We start from the raw sequence: 10,710 nt of genomic DNA, 5'->3' as shown, positions 1-10,710 counted from the left end.
TGCACTTGTGATCGGTATTGATGGCCGACGGCTAATGATTAACCCCAGCCGGGCTGGGCCAACGGCTCAAAAGGCTCCAGGCCCAGGGCATCCCCACTTCCTCCTTATGCCCTGAGGCCAGCCAAGCAGCCAGGTAAGACACCAGCGGGCACTTTGCACCCCCTGTACCCCAAGTGCTCCAGGGCACAGGCTTCTTCCTTCAGGAGTGCAGGTCTTTCTGAGCCAGAAAGAACAGAACCTGTGGGTGACCCTGGGCCAGCTCTCTTTCCTGTGCTTCCATTTCCACCTAGGGGGCAAGGAGACTAGTGTCAGCTTGGAGAGCTGCCTGAAGCTGTGGGCCCAGGACTCCTGATGGGGTGCTGTGTCTGCCAGGCCGGGAAGCCACAGGGTGGGAGGCCAGTTGTGCACAGGTCCTGGGATGGCTGCCGGCCTCATGGGCTGTGGTCACCGGCTCTGACATCTTTCTCTCACCAGACACTGAGTCTCACTGTGGAGCCCAGAGCAGCCTTGTGCCCACAGCCTTAGCCTCCCCAGGCCTGCGGTTGCAGGCAGGTACCTCAGCGCTGGCCTCTCCATGCCCAGGCTCCTCCCCACCCCTGGGTGGAAGCAATTCTGCCCAGGCGTCTCCGTCCTGCTTTGCCTGTACACAGGAAGGAGGCACCACCACCGAGGGTTTGCTAGGTAGCACTGACCCAAGGGCCTGCACTATGACCGTGGGCTGCCAGCCTTCTTGGCCTATCTGGGCCTGCCCCACTCTGTTCAGCAGGGGTCACAGCCCATGCCCAGAGGAGAAGCTTCCTTTCCTTTTAGAAAGCCCCGCTGGGTCCTGGCGGAATGAGGCACCCTTGCAGGAGGTCCACTCCCTGGCCTGCACCCCAACAGACCAGCTAGCAGCTCCTTCCCTCTCCACAGGCACCGTGGGGACAGACAGTGGGGGTGAAGGTTGCCCAGCGGCCCAGGCCTGTGCAGGGGAGGAGCCAGCAGTGGTTCGGAGAGCGGCAGCCACTTGCTCGAAGACCTCAAGGTTTGAGTCGGGCAATGGCTCACGGCCCCATTCTTAGCATTGCTGACCGCAGCAGACATCTGCGATTGTTCACTGCAGTGCTGGAGACAGAAGCCAGGGCCTCGCACCTGCTAGGCAAGGGCTGTACCATGGAGGCTCCCTGGCCTGAAGCATCTTCTCCAGTCTGCCCTCTGCCCCCTTCACCACTGGGTCCCTGTTCTCTGTGCTCCTTTCCTGTTCTCCGTCTGCTCCTGGGGCCCTCTGCCCCGTAGCCCCTCACTCTGTGCCTCCCCCTCCTCTATTCCATCCAGGAGGGCACTGTTCATACCCAGCTGTCCCTTTCTGTCCCTCATCTTCCTGGCTGCAGCAGGGAGGGTGGGCAGAGGGCAAAGGCCATGGTGGCCAAGCCTGAAACCAAACTGGGGCCCAGCACGCTCTGGCTGGGGAGGAAAAGAGGAAACAGAGGCCTGGGGCAGGAGTGCATGTGGCGCCCAGCGGGCAAAGGCTGCCCAGAGCTGTAAAAGCCGCTCCTGGCTTTATGAGGCAGATCTGGGCTTGAGCCTGGACTTCGCCCAGCAGGGCGTTGGCACCAGACAAGGTGCCAGGTGTGGGCCCCTATGATAAGGAGCCTCGATAAAGACGACCAAGGACCTGGGGCCAAGAGGATGCCCCCAGACCCCTACCCAACAGGGCCCAACCTTGAGGGGCTCCCTCCCCCTGTAACAGCAACTCCATGTGGAAGTGCCCACTGGTTCCAGTGGGGCTGCTGTTATCTGGGGCGGGGGCCCGGATCCACAGCCAAGGAGAAGCAGCTGCCACACAGCAGGCCAGCAAGAACCTCCACTGTGACGTCCTCAGGCCCAGGATGGCACAGGGTGGTGGGCTGCCCAAGACCGAGTGCACAGGGCTCTGACCTATGAATTGACAGCCAGTGCTGTCAGCTCCCCTCTGGCTGCCAATTCCATAGGTCACAGGTATGTTCGCCTCAATGCCTGCCGCCGCTGGGACCTGCAGGGGCAGGGTGGGGCAGGGGTAAGGTGGGAGTGTCCTGGGGGGGACAGAAGACCTTGCCCCCTAGCACAGCCCTCAAGGCCCCCTCTCCCTTTCCCACCCTTCCATCTCTCCTTTGGTGACCCTCACTTGCCTCTGTGCTCTTGCACTTTGTCTGTGCGGTTCCCTTGGCCCCATGCACTTCCCAGCTTTATTACCAGGCTCAGTCTTACACCATTGCTGCCTCCCCGCCAAGAAAGGAAGGCTGGCCTTGACTTGCTTATGTAGCCCAAGCTGGCCTTTAACTCACAGCTATCTTCCTGCCTCAGCCTCCCCAAGCATTGGGATTACATGCGTGTGCCACCATGCTTGGCTGTATTATTTTAAGACAGGGTCTCATTAAATTGTTACTCGAGGGGGCTGGGGATTTAGCTCACTGGCATAAGTACCTGCCTTGCAAGCAGGTGGTCATGAGTTCAATCCCCGGTACCGATAAAAATGAAAAAGACAAAAAAAAAAAAAAAATTGTTACTCGAACTAGGTTTGAACTCGAGGTCCTACTCCCTCAGCCTCCCGTGCTTTAGGGTTACAAGCATGGGTCACCATGCCCAACTACCAGCATTTGCTCCTCAAGCCCACCTGCATGTCCCAAACTCCCACGTTCCCTCGGTCCCCTCAGGGAGCCCAGTACTGTATGGACTTGTGTTTGCACCTGGCGCATGCTCTGGAAGAGCCAGGCCTGAGCTCCAGGAGCCTTTGCTGTGCAGATCCCCAGCCTGGCTTCCGCCACAGGAAGTGCCCCCATGCCCATGTTCAGTGTGGCCCGACTGGTGGGCTTTGTCAGACACCCTTGCCAAGCGTGGGGACCCGACTGGCCTCCCCTTCCAGTTGCCCTCTCTCGCCTCTCCTCCAGCCAGCCTCATCTGCTTGGGACGCAGCCTTGACTGCAGACTCCTCTGCGGTTCTAAGTGATCGGGCAGCAGAGCAGAGGACAGCCCTGCCCACCCCTGCCTCTCTCCATGAAAGCAAAATCCCACTCTGAGTTTATACAGTGCGGTTCCAGGAAAATTTCCATGTAAAGAAAAAAAAAAATAAAGATTTCTGCTGCTAAAAAATAAAATTTCAAAAAATTGCCTAATAAGAGGAATGAATGATCCAGCCCTCTCTGTGAGCCAGGTACTGGTGCCTGTCCCCTGGGGTCCCTATGGCACCCTTGGGAGAGAACGAGAGAGCCAAAGTCACAGAGTAGGTGGGACCAGGTCCCTCCAGGGACCTCTGCTGTAGCAAACCTCTGCGTGGCCCTTTTCCATGAGTGGCTTTTCTTCTGCCATTCTGCCACTTGGCATCCTTTGGCTCCATCCATCCTGCTGAGGCCCAGCTTGGATGCTTCCAGGGCCCAGCAGCCTGAGCCTCCCCCACACCTGGCTCTGTGGCTGGTTGCTCACACACCCTTATCTCCCTCCCTGCAGAGCCAGAGAGTTCTGGGCCCTTATCTAGTCCCTCAGACCCTTGAGGGCAAAGTCCACCACTTACTCATCTTCCTGGGCCTGGTTCCCCACCCGCCACACAGTAGGTGTTCAGCAAACAGTTGGCCATGCACACTGGCCTTTCCCTCTGGTGTGGGGCCCCAGGCCTGATGCACCAGTTTGAGGTCAAAGTTGAGGGGCAGGCAGTCCCTGGCCCTCGGTTTCCTCCCCCAGCTGCCTCTCCTAACTCTTATGCCACAAAGCCTCTTGCATGGGGTAAAGGTAGACCCAGCTTCCCGTGGTCACTGCCTGTTTCCTGCAGCCCTGGACACATGCGCCTGGGAGGACAGAGATGCTGGTAGGGCACCAGGCCTGGGGGCAGTGGGCAGCACAGGGCGGGTGAGCAGGCAGGCTAGAGACAGACGCCAGCCGTGGCCACCACTGTCATTACGGTACAGCGATGCATATATGAATTGAGTCCCAACTGCTTCTTAAAGGACTGAAGGGCAAGGCGCAGCCTAGATCAGGAAGGATTCTGAGATCTGGTCTGCTGGTGCATGTCTGCAATCCCAGCACGGGAGAGGCTGAGGCAGGAGGATCACAAGTTTGATGCTAGCCTGGGGAACTCAGTGATTTAAACCCTGTTTCCAAATTTAAAAAACAATAATAAAGGGGTGGCGATGTCCCTCAGTGCAAAGTATTGCAGGCACACGCACACACTCAGAGGAGTCCCCCCAGAGAGATAAAGAGCTCAGCTTCTGTTACAGTGAAGCCTGGAAATAACCACCCACAAGCACAAAGATACAGAATCCCTGGGTAGGAGAGGGAGGCTCGCTCCCCTACAACCCTTGCCCTGCACTCGCCGCCAGGGGGCGCGCTGGCCACCGCTCCGCCCCCTACCGCCAACCTTGCCTGAGCAGCACCCGGCGACCCGCAGGATTTTCTATCCGGTGCGTGTCCTGTGTGACAGCCGTTCGAGCGGAGAGAGTGGAGGAAGGACCTCCGGGTCCTGCAGGACCCCCAGACCTGTTCTCACGAGTTTCCACGTCAGCCCGAGCCTGCAGTCGTGGCACAGTGACTGCTCCCTTTCAGTCTCTGAGGTCAACTCCCAGCTCCAGGGCCCCAAATGCTCCGCCTGCTTTGTATGTTTGTCTTGTGTCTTTGTTTTTATTTTTTTTTTTTCATTTTATTTATTTATTTATTTACTGTCTTTTTGAAACAGGGTCTCACTATGCAGTTCAGGCTGGCCTTGGGCTCACTTTGTAGGCCAGGCTGGCCTTGAACTTTGTAACAACAATCTGGGGTGCTGGGATAATAGGAGTGCCCCACCGGTTTTTCTTTCTTTCTTTTCAGTATCGAGGACTGAACTGAGGGCCTTTGAACCATATCCGCGCCCTCTATTTTTTATTTTAATACCGTGCCTCTCTAGGTTGCTACGCAGCCCAGGTTGAGCTTTAAACTTGCACTGCACCTGCCTCAGCCTCCTAGGGTGCTGAGATTGCAAATGGGCCCGCAGGGTCCTGATCCCATGTAGCTCTGGAGCGCCTAGTGCCTGCACTTTCAGGAATTTCTATAGAGATCTGTGGGGTGAATAGGACTCGATCTACTTTTTTCTTTTTATGATAATTGCTTTTTGCACCTCCTGCTCAGAGTTACCAGGAGCCAAGCTGCGGTGAGTGTTGCAATGCTCCTGATGCTGGGTCACTGGGCAGTGATGGGACGCTGGCCAGACCACATGGGGCCTGCAAGAGGGACACAGGCCTTTGTGTTTTTCTTTGAGACAACTGTGAAACTTTCTGAAAAGCTGCAAAAAAAGCCAGGCATGGTTGTGCATGCCTGTAATTCCAGCACTCGGGAGGCTGAGGCAGTTTGAGTTTGAGACCAGCCTGGATTACAAAGTGAGCTCAAAACTAGTCTGAACTGCATAGTGAGACCCTGTCTCAAAAAGATAAAAAACAAAAAACAAAACAAAAAAACAAAGTTGTAAGAAAAGTACAATCAACATCCACAGGTGTAACCTCTACTCACATCCATCAATAGTTGACATTTGTAGCAGGGTGTGGTGTGCTTGCCTATAGTCTCAGCACTGGTGAGGCTGAGGCAGGAGGATTGCTGCAAGTTCGAGGCCAGCCTGAGCTACATAGGGTGACCCTGTCTCAAAGAAACAAATAAACACAAATAGTTAACATTTCTCTCACTTCCCTCCAGATACATTTTTGGTTGTTTTTTTTTTTTTTTTTTTTTTTTTTTTGTCTTTTTCATTTTTATCGGTACCGGGGATCGAACTCACGACTGCCTGCTTGCAAGGCAGGTGCTTATGCCGCTGAGCTAAACCCCCAGCCCTCCAGATACATTTTTTCTGAATCATTAGAGAGTAAGTTACATACATAGCTAGTGACCCTTCACCTTTAAATATTTCAACAGGAATCTCAAAAAAAAAAAAAAGGCACTTCTTACATAAGCATAAAAGTTACCAAATTTAGGTGCACAACAGTGAGGCAACGCTGTTCTCCACTATGCCGTGCACTCTCAGATGTTACCAAGTGTCCCCAATCAACTGGGATTGTGTTCAGGCTTTGTGTCAGGTCTCTCCTGCCTTTTAAATTTGAAATTATCCTCAGCTTTTTTTCCCCCCAATGCCTTGGTATTTTCACAGTATGTGTGCATGTGCACACATCCTTGTGTGTATGGGGGGTGCTGGAAAGGGACCCCAGGCCTTATGCATGCTGGGTAAGCCCTCTAGCACTGAGCCACACCCCCAGATTTACCTTGTTTTTTTTTGGTATCAGGAATCAAACTCCAGACCTCATGCTTATCAGGCAGGCGCTTATGCACTGAGCTGAATCCAGAGCCCCTTACCTTGCTTTTTTTTTCTTGGCTTTTTGAGACAAGGTCTTGCTATGCAGTTCAGGCTGGACTTAGGCTCACTTTGTAGCCCAGGCTGGACTGAAATTTGCAATGATCCTCCTGCCTCAGCCTCCTTAGTGCTGGGAGTACAGGAGCATGCCACCACACCCACCTACCCCAGTATTTTTGCACTTTCAGAGGAGCCCTCATGTATGGTGCAGGACACACTGGACCTGATTAGTCTTAGGACACACTGAGAAATAGCAGGCAGCTGAGCCCTGCAGGCTGCTCAGGGGCTACCCCAGGAGACTTGCTTGAAAACTTGGGTGGAGGTGGGATGTCAGGTCAGAGGAGGGGCCTGGTGGGGGGCTGTGGGTGTGAGTGGCAAGGTCTGGGCCCAGACACTGAGTGTGAGACAGGACTACTCTGCCACTGCCAGCTCGAGGCAGTGACTGCCATGGGGGACCTGGGACAGGGCAGACCTCACCTTGTGCCCCTCAGATACTGCAGCCACCCCCAGAGTCCCTACAGGGGACAAGAGGAGGGCCGCACTCACATGCACACAAAATGGACTCAGACCATGCTGCACTCAGGCAGCAGCAGCTGGGCCTCATTTGTCCTATTAGGCTGCTGAGGCTGGGGAATCAGGGTCACACCCACCATTTCATCCACGCAGACCCTGCCAAGTCCCCTGATGTTATCGCCGTAGAGACTTTTTTTTAGGGGGGTTGACACGGGGTCTCCCTGAGTTCAGGCTCACCTAGTATTCACTATGTAGCCTAGGTTGGTCTCAAAACTCATGGCGATCCTCCTGCCTCAGCATTCAGACTGCTGGGATTACAAACATAACCACCAAACCCAGCCCAACACCAGCAATTTAAAGGAAAAAAGACTTCTTTTGGTTCAGTTTGTACAGGCTCAGCCCATAATTCCCTGGCTTCAGGACAGAACAAAAAGGCAGAGGGCATGGTGGAAGAGAAACAGCTCAGGTCAAGGCACCCAGAGAGCAGAGAGTGAGTCAGGAGCCAGGGAGGGATATAAACCCTTCAGGGCTACACCCCAATGACTGCCTCTTCCAACCAGACCCCACCTCTAATGGCAAGTCAGCTGTGGGGCCCCTGACCCAGTCACCTCCCAAAGATCTGGCCTGTGACCCCCTGAGGCTGCAGGGGGTCATCCAGCCCTAAACCCTAATGCTAGACCATCACCCAAACCAAAGTGTTCAGAGGTCTCCACAGCGCCCCGTGAGTATCACATGTCACCCTGGGAAAGGAGCACACCTGTCACCCCTGTCACCCAGGAGCAAAGGGACCACCGAGGAATCCCATGATTCCTGGAGCCACTTGGGCCTGTGCCCAAGAAAGAGGCTTGAAACTATCTTTGTTTTTTAACCTGCTCCACCTCACAGCTTCCGATTCTGCAGGTCCAGCTTCTCTCAGCCTAGGCTGCTTTAAGTAGGTCGCTGAACTCAGGAACCTGGTGGTGACCCTCCCGCCTCAGCCTCTCAAGTGTTAGGATTACAAGCATGTACTCCTAGGGGCTGGGGATTTAGCTCAGCGGCATAAGCACCTGCCTTGTAAGCAGGCGGTCGTGAGTTTGATCCCCGGTACCGATAAAAAGGAAAAAGACAAAAAAAACAAGCATGAACTCCCACACCCCCTGCAGCGCTTTTTTGGTACTGGGAATCGAATTCAGAACCTTGTGCTTGTCAGGCAGGAGCTGCACCACTGAGCTACATCTCCAGCATTTTTAAAACTGCTTTGAGATGCAATTGCTTAACTGCCCAAGCTGGGCTTGAACTTGTGAACCCCCAGCTTGGCCTCACAGAGAGGGAGCATACATATTTTTTTCTCTCTCTCCCTCTCCTTTTTTTTTTTTTTTTTTTTTTTTTCCGGTGCCCGGGATTGAACTCACAACCTTGCACTTGCCAGGCAGATGCTTACACACTAAGCTAAATCCCCAGCCCCATGGAAGCGTACATATTACAGGCATGCACCACATGCCCAGCTGCCCCCCTAGCTCTTTACCTTGTTTTGGCAAAACGGATGTGCCAGCCAAATTTCTTCATGACTACAAGAACAAAAACTCATGCTTATACACAAACTTTCTCTGTGGAAAGAGTGAGCAGTCACTTCTCTCAGGGAGAAACGTGCTTTTCAGCTTTTCCCAGCCTGATACTTTTGCCATATTTGGATAAAAACTTTTTTAAAATTGTCTTTAGGGATACTGTCGACACAACCCTGGACCTGGCTGCCAGAGGACTGCATGGACTGCTTGCAGGGAGGGAAGGCAGGCAGGAGGACCCCTTTTTCCTGGCCAGGGGCTCCCTCTGAGGAGACGCAGCAAGCTCCTCGGTGCAGGTGCTTCTGCTAATCCGAACAGGGAATCGCTGGGAGGGGGGATGGGCACAGTTTCTGAGATTAAAACCCTGATCAGTGGCCCAGCACGGGGGCAACAGAGCAATAGCAGCAGCTGTTAGGAGCGGAACCAAAAGTGAAATGCTTTATTTACATTTCACAAAACTTTCCTACCGAACAGCAAGTGGGGAAGAAACACAGAGGAAAGAAAGGATATTTTCACAATTTAGGACATTACAAGATAAGGAAGTGGCCCAGTGCTGGGTAACTGGGGGAACTAAGTCCAGGTCTCTAGGAACTCTTACTATGGAGGGAAACCCTTCTTCCAGGACTTTGAGCTCCTTGGAGAAGAGTGGATTTAGAGAACAGGGTCCTGGCTTCATTTATAAATAACCCAGGAACATTTTGTTTTCAGTTTTCTGGAGCTGGGTTTTCCCAGCACACTGGCTCTGGGGAGATGTAACCACCATAGTGGGTCAATGAGGCACTGCTGGGCACAGAACTTGGCACGGCCATTCATGCAACTCAACAACTGCCTCATTTAGGATCTTCTGCCTCAGGCTCTTTCTGGACCAGCCCAGAAATGACATCTCCGGGGAGGATCTTTCTTTGCTTCCATGGAGGAGACAAGTCCTTTGGCTGGAAGGCTGACCCAGGAAGTCTGGCCTATGCCAACAGGAGGCTCTGGCTCACCAGTTGGCACACAGCCTCTGATGACAGCCTCTCCCTGCCCAACACCATCAATATGCTGGGTATGGCACTTGTAATCCCAGCACGGGAGAGGCTGAGGTGAGAAGATGCTTTAACACCAGCCTAGGCTACACAGTGAGTTCAAGGCCAACCTGAACTATGTAGCTTACTACGTAGTCCAGGCTAGCCTCAAATTCTTGGTAATTCTCCTGCCTCAGCCTCCCCAATGCTAGGATTACAGGTATGTGTCACCATATCCAGCCACTTTATTATTTGCAATGCTGTGCGCCAAACCTAAAGCCTTGTGCATGCTAAGCAAGCACTTACCACTGAACTAAACCCCCAGCCCCATAAATGAATGTTTTGTTTTTGGTTTTTGTTTCAGGGTTTGGTGGTACTAGGAATTGAACCCAGCACCTCATTAACCTAGACAAATGTTCCACCACTAAGATACACACCAGTTTTTCCCCATCCCAGTAAGAGATTGAACCAGGTTGCTTCACTGAGTTACATCCCTAGACTGTTTTGAGACAGTCTCACTTAATTGCTTAGGCTGGCCTCAGCCGCTTGAGTAGCTTCAATTATAGATGTGAGCTGTCATGCCTGGCTGTTTATTTGGGTGTGGCCGAGGCTCACCGTGTGGCCCATCCTGGACTCTAATTTGTGCGGTGATCCTCCTGTCTCTGCCTCCTGAGTGGCTGGGACAGATGAGTGTGCCACCCCCATCAGCTCCCCCAGTTCACTTTAGACCTCTCCAATAGCCCTCAGACCCACCCCACGGTTACATAACAATCAGGGCCCCCAGAGTTCTGACATCACCCACTAAGGCTGCTCACTGGCCTGGGCAGCCGAGAGTGAGTCTAGGCAGGTCAGGGATGGCGGGGGCCTGAGCCCAATGGGACAGCCAGGAAGAGGTAAGGAGGGCGGGGGCGGGTAGGGCACACAAGCCCAGAGCACAAGATGGTAACTGGTGGTGTCCCTGACAGGAAAGCGGAAGCATTTGGGTTTTTTAATTCTCTCCCAGTCCCCACAAAATTTCATTGTTGCCCCACATTTCCCCTCTGCTCCACATAGGGAATTTCCGATTTCACTTCTTCAAAACTCAAGTGACCCACTTCTTCTTTACCCCCTCCCTCCCTGTCACAGTTCCAGCCTTTCGGGGGCCGCCTCGTCTTCTCGCGCAGGTCACGAACTCCTCCGCGGCTGGGTCCACCTGCAGTCCCAGAGCCGCGGGCCTGAGGTGAGGCCAGCTGCTCGCGTGTCTTTCCCATCGCACCCCTTCGTTCCCGTTTTTCGTTCCTCGATCACTCTCCACCTTGAGTTCTCTACTCTCTCAGCTTCCTCTGCTGCCTCCTTC

At 53.7% G+C, this 10,710-nt stretch overlaps 1 long non-coding RNA gene across 1 annotated transcript; it reads left to right on the top strand.

Moving 5' to 3' along the window:
- Positions 1-139: 139 nt before the first annotated feature.
- Positions 140-3,134, top strand: LOC134470877 (uncharacterized). Its single transcript, XR_010040074.1, has 3 exons — positions 140-552; positions 913-1,024; positions 2,907-3,134. It is a non-coding gene; the product is annotated as an uncharacterized LOC134470877 (long non-coding RNA).
- Positions 3,135-10,710: the final 7,576 nt, after the last annotated feature.

This window comes from Cavia porcellus, unplaced genomic scaffold (genome assembly GCF_034190915.1).
Source record: "Cavia porcellus strain 051 isolate PalLab524CR breed Dunkin Hartley unplaced genomic scaffold, mCavPor4.1 scaffold_17, whole genome shotgun sequence".
In the NCBI taxonomy this organism is placed as follows: Eukaryota; Metazoa; Chordata; class Mammalia; order Rodentia; family Caviidae; genus Cavia; species Cavia porcellus.
Note: the sequence above shows the minus strand (reverse complement) of the source record. Positions and strands in the feature narration are given on the sequence as shown.